The sequence below is a fragment of the Pelodiscus sinensis genome, chromosome 18 (assembly GCF_049634645.1).
Source record: "Pelodiscus sinensis isolate JC-2024 chromosome 18, ASM4963464v1, whole genome shotgun sequence".
NCBI lineage: Eukaryota > Metazoa > Chordata > Testudines > Trionychidae > Pelodiscus > Pelodiscus sinensis.
In genome coordinates, this window is record NC_134728.1 from 10,124,026 (window position 1) to 10,136,802 (window position 12,777).

At 47.4% G+C, this 12,777-nt stretch overlaps 1 protein-coding gene across 1 annotated transcript in view; it reads right to left on the bottom strand.

Annotated features, from left to right (window-relative positions):
* Positions 1–12,777, bottom strand: part of CDH4 (cadherin 4) — an 809,637-nt gene that overhangs the window by 458,556 nt on the left and 338,304 nt on the right. The window lies entirely within an intron of this gene.

Sequence of the window (12,777 nt, forward strand, 5' to 3'; positions counted from 1 at the left end):
AAACCAGTCAGAACATTTTCAGTGACATGAAATGTTGCCGCATTTGTGCTCTTTCATGGAGATGTATCAGTTCTGACTGGAGATTGGGGATGGGGATGGGGAGAAAGACAGGCAGAGACAGACCAAGCATATAACTAGCCAATGTCCTAACCACCATCCCACCTACCCACTCATCTTCCCAAACAGGAAAACTCAGGCTTCAGTCAGAGTTAGGGGAACCAACAGCCATGTTGGGCCCCTGGATAAGGAGGGGGCAGCTCCATGCTCCCAGAAGAGGCAGAGCCTCAGGTGGAAGGAGCAGGGCCAAGGGTAGCCAGCCCTCAATGCCACGCGAACTGTGGTGTCCCCTCCCAACCCTACTTGGGGCATGCTGTATGGCTCCCGTTCCTCCTCAGGAAGCCCTAAGAGCAACCCGGAGCATGGCCTGTGATGCTCCGGCAATGATTTAAAGCAGTGTTTCTTAAACTTTTTAAGACCGAGGAACACCAAACAATCATTTTTTTAATGAGGAACATCAAGGATTTTTGTTGAGCAAAAAGGGTAGGGGGAAAGTTAATGAGCAAAAAAAAAAAAAGGTCACCTGTCCCTTTAAGAGAGGCCATTTTGAACTCTGTTGTTTTCCGTGGAACACCTCTGACTGACTCACGGAACACAGTTTAAGAAACACTGATTTAAAGGGCTTGGGACTCTGGGCTCCTTTAAATCACCGGGCCCCAAGGCAGTTGCCCCATTTGCGCCCCCCCTCCTCCGCAATTTGCCATCAGCAAGACTGATTAGAAAAGATACAACTCTCTTTTAGAAAGAAAAAGTTCAAAAGGTTTTAGAAAAAAACAAATGTTAAAAACTTAAAAGTTGACATGACATGGAATTTTCATCCTCTGGTCAGCTCTAAATTGAGTCCTCATTTCAAATACCAATAGGGGAAGTCCTGTACATATTTTAATCACATATTGTATTCTTGGATAGGGGAAGTATATGGAACAAATTACAGTACTTAAAGTAGGCATAGCCAAAAAAGATTTTAAAATAGTTGCTAGAAATTTTCTTAAATCAATCTGGATTAAATCTTCAGGAGTTTGAGTCGAGCACAGTACTCTAAACCTATAGAATGTTTTTCCTAATTTCTACTATTACTTGATACTTCTGCCTCATTCTCAAACTTCTCTATTCTCCCTAAAAATGACAGATGTAACTTCCATAAAATCTTGATTTGATTCAATCCACTTGCTAACTTTACTGCTAGCATTTCTAAAACAAGATTAAGGAGCACCCTGCCAAACTGTTTGCAGCTTAAACATAAATTCTACTTCCCAACACAGAAATTAAATGTGCTTGTTGGATAAGGTAGCTAATTGTAACAAGATTTATATGAAGTGCAAATCTGTGACAGACGGGCATAATGAGCAGTCTTTAATATTTATTGCCCTTTTTTAGGACACCCTGCCAAATTAATGTTTGTCTTTGATAATAATTCATAAAATCTAACAAGTCCCATTTTCTTGTATGAGTGACATACTATTAAGAAAATAGCTGAGTTTTTAATTTACAAATAAACCTGATATTTATCTCTTTACTCAAACTATTTAATAGCTAAACAAAACTCAGTATTTAAAATTACCCCAGTATTTAAAATTCCTCTCTCAATAGAATTTTTGATTTGTTAATACATTAATTCAATTACTGCACCCACATTTAGGCAGCAAGGGATATCACTGCTATTTATAAAGAAAATTTCCTGATGATGGTAAGAGAAATCAGGCAACTCTCTTTTGGTAATATCAGTAATAAGAGATCTTTTCACCTAAGATCTTTCACTGAAATTGTAAAAACTTTTTCTAAAAATTCTGAATTTGTTTAAATCAAATATTTCTAGTAAAGTTTTAGCAGACAGATCCTGCAGTTTGCTTGAACCCATACCAAGTTCAAGTACAGAAAAATCTTGCTCCCTTCTCTCTTAGGCCCATGGACTTCAATAGGATGCACCCTGTTTCACCATACCTGAATGGTCCATGTAGTGGTGGTTCTGCTAGCTCAGACTCTGCTTCTCCTCTGATGTGCCTCTGCATTGACTCTACATCTTATACAGGTTGCGCCTCTATAAACTGGGACACTCTGGTCCAGCAGTATCCGTGGTCTAGCAGAGCCACGGATATTCCAAGATCAGAGAGTCCCAGAGAGGGTGAACATAAGAATGACCAGACTGGGTCAGACCAAAAGCCCATCTAACCTAGTATCCTGTCTTTCGACAGTGGACCAATACCAGATGCTCCAGGGAATGTGTGTGTGGGGAGAGGTTTGGGCTGTTCAGGGAGGTTAAAAGCTGGGAAGTTCCACGTGCAGCTCAGCTGGGCTGCCCGGCGGGAGGGAGGTCCAGGGGGGTGGCAAAGCAGAAGGTGGGGTCAGTAATTACCTTCCCTGGTTCAGCAAAATCCCTTATCTGAGACCAGTCAGATCACAAGGGTGCTGGATCAGGAAGGTCCAACCTATATCAGGATAAGCCAGGACCTCTTGCAGAGCAGGGCTGTAGGGCATTAGCAGGTTGCAGATCAATATACAGGCTACAAAAAACTTCTGTCCCCATAGAGGAGAACTGCAGATGTGCCTGCCCCACACCAACTGCCCTCCCCAGCTACAGAGAAGAGAACGTGGTTGTAGCCTGTGAAAGCCACACCCTCTATCGCCGCCATCTCACGTGGAGACTTGCCATTTGTCCCTTCCCCAGCAGTGCCCAGAAAGCACGCATTACAGATGTTGTGCAAATGACAGGGGGATTCCCTTTTACCTTTTGCCATTATTTATGGTATTTGCAGTATCCTTTACGCTTGAAAGGGAGAATTATTGCAAACACACATCGCAAACAATCAGTTCCGGCCGTAAACGGCACGTTTTTAAGGACACTCGGTGCATTACACTTATTGAAATGTATGTTTTGTTTGGAGAGTCTGTTTTGGCCCACTCTAAATGACTGTCTCTAATAAGCAAATCCCTGTCCTTAGATTACAATACAATTTTTCCTCATTAGTGTAAAGGGAGTGACATTTCCAACCTTCCTGGGGAGAGGCATTACAAGAAAGAAGAGATCAGTGTCTGAGAGCTAACTGCCTGCTCATTACCGCTGCTCTCGCTGCACTGCTCTGTGGTGGCTCCGCAGCCGCTATGAGAATGGGCCTGTGACTGTAGCCATAGGAACGCACCTTCCTGTTGGCTAACGGAGAGCTTGAAATATGTACCAGAGGAGGGCAGAACCAGCCAGCCACTGCCACCATTGGGAAAAAGACAGGAGACTTACGGACCCCTTTTTTGAGGCCTAGGATCAATGCCCTGTCACTGCCACCAGTGCCATCCTGAGGACAAGGAAAGGGCTGGGATTTGTACCAGGGCGCTCTCTCTCTCTCTCAGCCTCATCTGAGGGCTTTGCATATGATAGCTGCTCCTGACACATCTGAGGCACCAACCCTCTGTCAGCTGGAGATTCCTCCAAAACCTTCTGGATATTGCGAAGGTCAGGGTGCAGGTGCGACAGCGGCATAGCCAGGCAGGCCCGCTTGGGTGGGCCCTGAATTTGGGTGGGTGGGCAATGGTGTGGGTGGGGGTTAAACCCCAGCCTTGCTCCCCAGTTGGAGTAAAATCTGGGGCACAAGGAGAGTCGTGGGTGGGCCTGGATGCAAAGTGGGTGTGTGGCTACAACCAGGGCCATCCTTAGAATTTATGGTGCCCTACGCGAGATTATTAAACTGGTGCCCCTATGACTGACTTGCTCTTCCACCCCTACTCCCTCCCCTTTCCAGAAACCCCAGCAGTCAATCCCTTCCCTCACACTGTGCTGCAGGCAGTGCATTCAGCTCTCTAGGACCCAGCCCTGCTGTTACATGCTCTACTGCTTCCTGTCATAGGCATGAGCAGCATATTTCATTAGGGTGTGCACCCAAATAATTTTTTTAAATGTCTCTTTGACCCCCCCCCCCTCCTATTAGCCACACCCTTAACCCCCATTAGCCATGCCTCTGGAGGCAACACTCTCAGGGCAAGATGGACACATGACCAAAAGTAAAAGGTGTCATGTGACACCCCCCCACAGGACTTTTCCCACCATCCTCCTATCAATAGGGATTAGTTTGGCCCCCACCAAACCCCCCTCATGCAACTATCCTGCAATTACATTAACCCAATGTGTGTGACATTAACTCGGGGGGCGGAGAGGCTGGGGGAACTGTTCCATCTCAGAGTTTCCTCCCATGAGCAAAATTAATTTTGTGTTGTGCACCAGTACTGAGTTCATGTGGCTTTTTTGGATGCACCACTGTAGCACCCAAGTTATTAATAAATATTTTATAAACCTCTACCTTTTCCCTCTGCTGCCATGTCTCTTCCCCTTGCTCCATCAGCTCCCCTGGTGACTTCTGTCCCCAACCTCCCACCTTCCTCTGCTGTCCTGACTCCTGCCCTTCTCACTGCCCTCAGCCTTCCAGAGACCTGCCCCCCTCCACCAGCCCTTCTCTCCCCCCTGTGCCCACTCCTCCAGTAGCCCCACTCTGATCAGGTGAGCTACCCCTCCTCATCCCCTCTTCTAACACCTCCCTCTACACACCTGCCCTGCCTCTCTCCTTTGGTGCTGGTCTCTCCCCTGCAGGTGTCTGCCCTTTTGCTTCACCTCCAGAATCCCCTGGCACCTGCACCTTCCCTTACCCCTGGACTCTCCTGGTGCCTTCCCCTTCCCTTACTACCCCTGCTCTCTTTTTCCCTGATGCCCACTCCCTCACCACTCTGCCCCATTCCCCTCCTGCCCGTCTGTGCCCTCACAGATGACTTGCTCCATCCCCATCTTTCTCATGCCCACCCCTTCTTTTAAGCCTTCTCCCCTCCCCCTACCTTTCTAGCCCCCAATGCCCTTCCCCTCTCCTCTCCTCTCCCAGCATCACCCTGTCCCCCTCCCACTGATACCTCCCCCTCCTGCCCTTTTCCTCATTGTCCCCCCCCCATTAGTCTCTCCTGCATCCCTGCCCCTTGGTGCCTTACCCTTTCTTCTCCTGACCTGCCCCCTCTCCCCCCTCCCATCAGCACAAGCCCCTTCCTCTCCCACCCCTCCCCCTCGCCTCGCCTACCTTCTGCCTTCCCGTTTGCAGGGCTGGAGTCTACTGCAATCAGGCCCCAGAAGTCCCCGCAGCCCGGGCTCCAGACCATGTGCCGGTGCCAGTGCCGGAGTTGGGCCGCTCAACGCTCGCAGCCCCAGCCCATCACAGCACGGTTGGTTCCGCCTCTAGCGAGGCTCTGTTCCCCCCACGCCTCGCTCGGTGCACCTCTTCCCAAGGCGCAGCTTGGCCTTTTTAAAAAATGGTGCCGCAATGCCAAGCCGTGTGTCATCCCACCCCCTCCAGCTCGCCGCATGTGACCCTGCCCCCGACACAGCCCCAGCTCCTCCCGATGCTGTCGCCCGGGCTGACAGCTTCCCTTCTCCAGCCGGGGTCAGCTTGCCGGCCTCCTCACCCGAGTCCCTCGGCCCAGTGTGGTCTTCTGGCAGGGCCGTAAAAGCCGGCAGAGCCCCTACTGGCTCTGGTGCAGAGCGGACGCATATGCTTCCCCTCCGTGCCAGGCCAGCAGAGTGGTACCCCAGAAAGTGTGGTGCCCTATGCGACTGCGTACTCTGCATATGCCTAAGGACGGCCCTGGCTACACCCATCGGGGAGGCAGGCGAGTTGCTGGTACTACACCTCTTTCCTAGAGCCCCCTGACTAATGCAACTCTGCTGAACTCCATCTCCTGAAGCAATCACCTGTTTATATTAAATCTCACTGCAAACAAGACAGTGGTATCATTTTACATTGATTCAGTGTCTTTCATCCCACAGGATCCCCAAATGCTTCATGGCCAGCAGCTGTTTCACAGTGTAAAACTACATGGCAATTTAGGGCACAAATCAGAGTGGAGTACTGCATCCAGCTGAAACTGCAGGGGGATTTTAGGCCGGTAAAATATAATTACCCAAATTGCACTTTTGCCAAAATGCCCAGGGCTAACATCTCTCCACTCACAAAATATTGCCCTTTACAGCTCTGAGGGCATTCATCTCTTGACAGAGAGAAATGTCTTTGGATATTCATGCAGCTTGTACAACTCAAAAGCAAATTGAAAATTATTATAAAACCTGTTCCACATTTTTCATTCATTAAAACGGTGTGCGCCACGTTCTTGCTAGACATGATTAAATCTGCCTGGCAAAGTTCCTTCTGTGACCATTAGCTTGGTCTCCTTATCTTTCTACAGTCTGGCTTTCCTCCACTTTGCCAGCCATCCTGGGGACAAGAGAGGAATCTATTTGGGAAGGATCATGACTGGGGGAGGAAAGCTTGGGTGAGCAACAGTAAAAAGAGAGCAGAGAATGGGTGAGAGAGGGAAGGGAGCTTAGGAGACAGAATGGTCACCAGTGTTCCTGCTAAGATCCGCAGCAGCACAGCTTCACAGGTGGTTAATCAGCCCCACCCAGTCAGAGGCTCAGGGCTCCATGCAGGGAGCTGACTGACTGGACAGGGCTGATAAAACACCCGTGCAGCTGTGCGGCCCACACAGGGAACACTGGTGGTGATTGTTACTTACCGCACTTCATAGAAAAGGCAGAGGCAATGGCTGGACAGACCCCAATCTAGGGCTGGCTATGGGATATCGAAGGAGGGGAAACTGGCTGGTAGGGGGTGGGGCTGGCCAGGAGTAAGGGGGGGCAGGAAGAACAGCTGGAGGGATTGGGGGTCGCGAGGGTGGCCGGAAGGAAGGGGGGGGCGGGAAGCAGAGCTGGCAGGTGGGGAGCGGCACTGGCTGGGGGACATCAGGAAGAGGAACGGGCCACCGGGAAGCAGAGCTGGGGGGGTGGCCAGGGCCCGCAGGGCTTGCCGGGAGGAAGGGCGAGTGGGAAGCACAGCTGGCGGGGGGTGCAGCAGCGCTGGACGGGAGGAAGGGGGGGCTCGGAGTAAGGAGGGTAGGAAGCACAGCTGGAGGGGGTTGGGGGTCGCGAGGGTGGCTGGGAGGAAGGGGGGGCGGGAAGCAGAGCTGGTGGGGGGGGAGGTGCGGGAGGCTGGCCAGGGAAGATCAGGAGGGGAAGTGGGGGAGAACCGGCTGGCCGGGAATGGGGGGGGGGTTGAGCAAATTGGCCGGCGGGGAGCGGGACTGACCTGGGCACTTGCTGCCTGCCCTGCGCAGGCTCCTCCTCCTCACACTCAACTGACTGAGGGCTCCAGGCAGCAATCGTGGCCCCGCCTCCCAGCTGGGACTCCCAGCTGCTCTCCCCACCCATGCCGTCTGGTGCACAGCTGGAAAAATCAGAAAACACCGGACATTGCACATGTCCGGTATTTTCTGATTTTTTTTACCGGACAGAGCGCACAAATACCGGACTGTACGGTATAATACCGGACACCTGGCAACCCTACCCCCAACTGAGAAGCAGAAAGACACCCCCACATTCCTCTGGCACACCAGAGCCTCGGGGGGCCCAAGCTAGTAGATTTGGTGGTCAAATCTGCTTCCTCCCTGCACCAGGAAGAGCTGGTGGATCTGACTCAGCCCCAAGCTTGCCTGACTCTGGCCCGCAAGGCTGCCCCCTTCCTCCTGCCCTGTGGCTTCCCTGGATACGGCCTTAGGCCTTAGGTTCCCCACTCCTGATACAAGGGAAGGAGTTTCAGTAAGGACAGAACTGGAAGGAAATACATCTGGCTGTGGCGGAGACTGAGCCAAGAAACTGGAGACAGTGATAAAGGCTCCTGCAAGAAAGACCTGTACATCAGGGGAGTTTGGTGGCCAGAGCCCAGTGAGCCAGAGAATCCTGTCGGAAACTTTGCCTGGGTTTGGTCGTAGGGGGAAGAGCCTGAAGGCTGAGCTCCAGCTGGGAGGACTGGCTGTGAGAACAGACTGGGATTGATGAAAAGTTCTGGCTGGGACAGAGGCCAGAGCTGAGTAAGAACTTTGTGTTGCAGTGATGAGCTTTTATTATGGCACCCTGAGGATTATTTTGAACAGTTTTTGCTATTAAACTAGCTTCAGCCCAGACAGCAGACTGCATGCAATTCTGAAGGGCGGAGGCGGGGGAGTGGAGACAGAGACAGAGCCACAAGGGGGCACTCAGGAGATGGCTGCTCTCTTATGTACATAACCAGCATTTCAGCTTCCCTGAGGCTTTCACTATTTTTCTTGTCACTGTTTCCAGGGACAAAAAAATATGTATTTTAAAAAGGGAGCACTAGGAATTTGCAGACTGGATCAAATCTACGGTCCATCTGATCCACTCACCTGTCTCCGAAAATGGCCAGAACTAGCTACTGTATTTCAGAAGACATTATAAATCCTGAAGTAGGCAGTTCTGGAATAACTGACAAGAGGGAAATTTCTTCTTAACCTCCATGAATTAAAGTTTGGGTTATGCACTGAAATATGAGGGTTTATATCTCTTCTAAAAGGGGAGGGAAAGGTTGTGTTATGTTTTAATACTTTCTGTTCTAGTTCTGAATGTTCTTATTGTCTGATTAAAATGGCCAGTAGTTTTTGGAATCTTGCCAGTGGCATGTTGTGTCAGTGAGTTCCACTGGCTAATTATGCATTGTAGAAAAGCCTTTCATTTGGGCTACCTGAATATCTCCTTATTCACAACCCAGGGGAAATAATGTATTGCAAGTGTCAGGCATTCATTATCCTCCTTCTAATGGAGCTGGCTGTAGTTAACAACATGGAATTAAAATAATTAGCTAATATAGAGGCACTATGTTCTTAAATTCCACCTAAAAGATTTACTAAAGATATTTTTGGAGGATTACATACATCTTAGTTGCATAGACGTCCTTTCCCTTTCCACACCCTTGTTACACCACACTGAATCCAACCAAGATAAAGCAGACTTTTTGATCTTCACGTTGTGCCTTCCTAGGTAGTACATATAAGATCACTCATCACTTACTGAGGCTCATTGCAAATAGCTACTAACCAGAATATGAACTCTGGTGAACAGAGTCTTTTCAGGCTCATATGGAAAAATCTCAAAAGCTCACTGCTATTTTCCCCCAAGACTCAGGAGCAGAAGGAAGTCTTATCGCTGCCAAGACTTATATGTTAGCCACAGCTGTTTTATGTGAAACACACACACTCACTTACTCACTCACTCCACAACAAAAACAGCACGTTTTAATGGATAATTACATTTTTGATCCTTATGATTTCTGTGTTGCATTCATTAATGTTCCAACTCGGCTACCGTTCATGGGCAGACTCCTCCTTTAATTTTAAATAATAAGATGGAGCTTGAACACCATGTGGAGCTTTCCCAGCCACTCATTCCTCCAGGAGCTAAATGGAACGACATCACTTAAAGCAATTGTGCCCTCTCTCTGCCCTCAACCAATAGACACTGAATTTTTATGTGAAAACATTTTCAGGGCTGTTCTGCATGTATTGCCCTCCTTTCAAAGAACAGGGGAAAGCCAGACCCCAACAAAGTTCAATCTTTTCCACAATGTACTCTCTGAATTTAGTCAACAAAATTAATCCATGCTGAACAATTCAGGAGAGTACAATAACAACAAGCCGGTTACACAGATGGGGATGCATTTGGAATTTGAATGAGTTCCTGTTACTCTCGTTCTCTCGAAACCTACAGTGCTGAAAGACCCTATCTAATGCTTTTTAAACACTGGGAAAAAAATCAATTAAAAAAGGTATTTTTAACCCCTCTTCTTTTACTGTTGTTTGTCCTCCCCAAGGAAAGGGTGTTTCTTGGATTTTTTTTTTACTATACATAAAGACATGCATCAAAGATACATTTTACTCTGGTTGTCTTGACAAGCCCTTGTGATTAACAGACTCAGAAATAAATACCTGCAGCTTTATCACACATTTAGAAAAATAATGAAAATATGAATTTTTTGCAATAGGCTCAATTATTCCATCCTAATTCTTTCTGTTCAGCGGTTTTTTAGCAGTATTATTTACATTGTAGTAGTGGCATGCAGCCCCACTCAGAGCAGGGACCCAACTGTGCTAGATGCTGTACAAACACACAACAGAACAAATTATGATACATGTTTTCTCATTTAAGTTGCTTTCATATCATGTACTTCCCCCTCCTATAAACATACGATATGTAATGTTAGCAGGAATGGCTGACAGTTATTCAAACTGTGGTGCCTTTTTACTGCATGATAAGCTTGAATCAGTTAGGCTACGTCTAGATTGCATCCCTTTTTCGTAAAAGGGATGCAAATTAGACGTATCGCAATTGCTAATGAAGCGGGGATTTAAATCTCCCCCGCTTCATTAGCATAAAAATGGCTGCCGCTTTTTTTCGGCACGGAGCTTTGCCGGAAAAAAGCGCCAGCCTAGTCGCGGATCTTTTGGAAAATAAAGCCTTTTCTGAAAGATCCCTTATCCCTTATTTTAAGAGGGATAAGGGATCTTTCGGAAAAAGCTTTATTTTCCGAAAGATCTTCGTCTAGACTGGTGCTTTTTTCCGGCAAAGCTCCATGCCGAAAAAAAGCAGCAGCCATTTTTATGCTAATGAAGCAGGGGAGATTTAAATCCCCGCTTCATTAGCAATTGCTATACGTCTAATTTGCATCCCTTTTACGAAAAAGGGATGCAATCTAGATGTAGCCTGTCCGAAGAGCTCTTTTTATTTACTACCAGAAAATTTACCTGGTGTTGCTCAGGTCCTTGACTCGATTTTTGCTTTTCTTCCTTTAAAACAATGTTCTGGGTGTGTGGCTGGGGTACTTCTCCCTCACCCCATAGGGAGAGAACTACCCCAGCTCTCTCACTGTGGCAGCTTGGGGCCAGGTGACAAACACCTCTCCATGGCCACTGCAGCTCCAGCGGACACAGCTGGGGAGGGGTGAATGTCCTCTGGCTGGTGTAGGTCTAATTTGTCTGCCCCCTGAGCCCCTTGGCCAGAGTGAGAAGTGCAGCAAATTGTGCCCTTTCCCCTTGTTCCTTGATGAAAGGGAACAGCCAACAATGTTCCCATAAGAATTGGGGGGAGAGGAGAGCTTCCGCCCCCCTGTCTTCCCTGAAGAGCACCTGGAAGGTAGAAGGCTCAAAACTGGGACAGTCCCGGACGGAAAGGGGTGCACCCCCCGCCAGCCCCTTTCACCTGCCTGATGATTCTGTCTCTTTTCTGAATGGCTTTATGAGAAGCAAGCCTATTCCAGGCACATCCCATTTTCCTGGCAAAACCAATCTCTTTCTTTCCTGTAAATTAGCATACCATTAAGTTGTGTACCAAATTCGGTAGTCCTAGCTCTTACCATTTAGGAGGAGTTCTCGAACAGACAGACAGACTCCCTCAAACATATGGTAGATGTTCACTAAAGTTCAATGAGTTATCCCTTGGTTTCCCCTGCCTGCAATCAGTGAAAAGATCATTCAAAACCTCACTCAGAGAAAGGCAATCATGGTCCATTCACATGGAAACTTCTTTTCTTCAAACCCAAATCCATCCATCCACCTTCATGACCTACTGAACTGCAACATCAGGTTGTATATAGTTAACGTAGCTTAGACTCCTTAATTCCTATTTCACTAGGGAGCTACTAAAATAGTGTTTAAGGTAGGTTCCCAATCTGTTCCCAATCATTCTTAGTTTTTACATTCTTCTGATGCATGGTATAAGTTTTAGAGATAGATGAAGGAAAGTTTTCATTGAATTCAATAGGAATTGGGTCAGATCTTTAAATAGATCATTCAGATATCTCAACACAGACTCTCAAAATCAAATAAATACGCAGCCTGAGCTCAAGAAGAATTATGTATTCACAAACCCCATTGACTTAAATGTATTTTGAAAGAGAAGTAAAATATGGGATTGAAATGAGGAAGTAAATTGGAGACCTCTGAAACAATGCTATCAGCTCCGGTGAAGTTAAATCCTGCAGGTCATATTCACATTGCTCCAGCTAAACACCCATTAGTATCTGCAGAATCTGACCCTAAAATTATGTCCTGCCCCAAAGAAAGAAAAATATGCTACAATTTACAGCCAGTGTTTTTAAAGTAAAAGCTGGTGGTGGCAGCAGAATGCTTTCCAAGACTGAAATACGAAGTCACATTTTCTCTGAAATCTTGGCTTTGGAAATGAAATAGCGGGGGAGGGGGAGATGCTCATTCTCATTTGAGCTAAAACTTGTTTGGCTCTCCTCTTGGGCTCCTCGAGCTCCTTTCCACATTTTCTTGTAAAGACAAAAAGGAAGAATGATGGTAATTTAATGCTTATTCTTCCTTGTCAACCACTCTCCGCGCTTTAGTATAAATAACTAAATGCTCCTATTAGGCCTAACACACCAAAGCATACATCTCATCTGAGTCTCTTGCAGAGTGAAATCTTTGAAAAACCAACTGCTGTCCCTCACTCTTAGTTTTCCAACAAGAGTCTGATAGTTTCCCCAGAAGTGCTGTTTTGAGAGCAGGGCCAACCAAGAATCAAGAACAGAAAAGCACTGCCCTCTCCTTTGGGTGTCGGCACCAACCTTTCCTTCCATAATCACCATATGCAACGGTTGCATTCATTTTCGCACAGCACCCAGTCTGTCAGCATGTAGGACAAACTCTGCAGCTCCACTGGGGCTGTTAAGTCAATTCTAGCAATCAGTGAGCAGAAGCAGGGCTGTCATTGCTACTACCTTTAGGAGGTGTCACTTTAATGCATAACTTTCTAGGGCATGAGTCTTGTTTTAACTGAGAAATACCGCCCCCCCCCAACAATACATCATGCCACTATTTTTGCATCACTAGGCATTCACTTTCCTTATATTT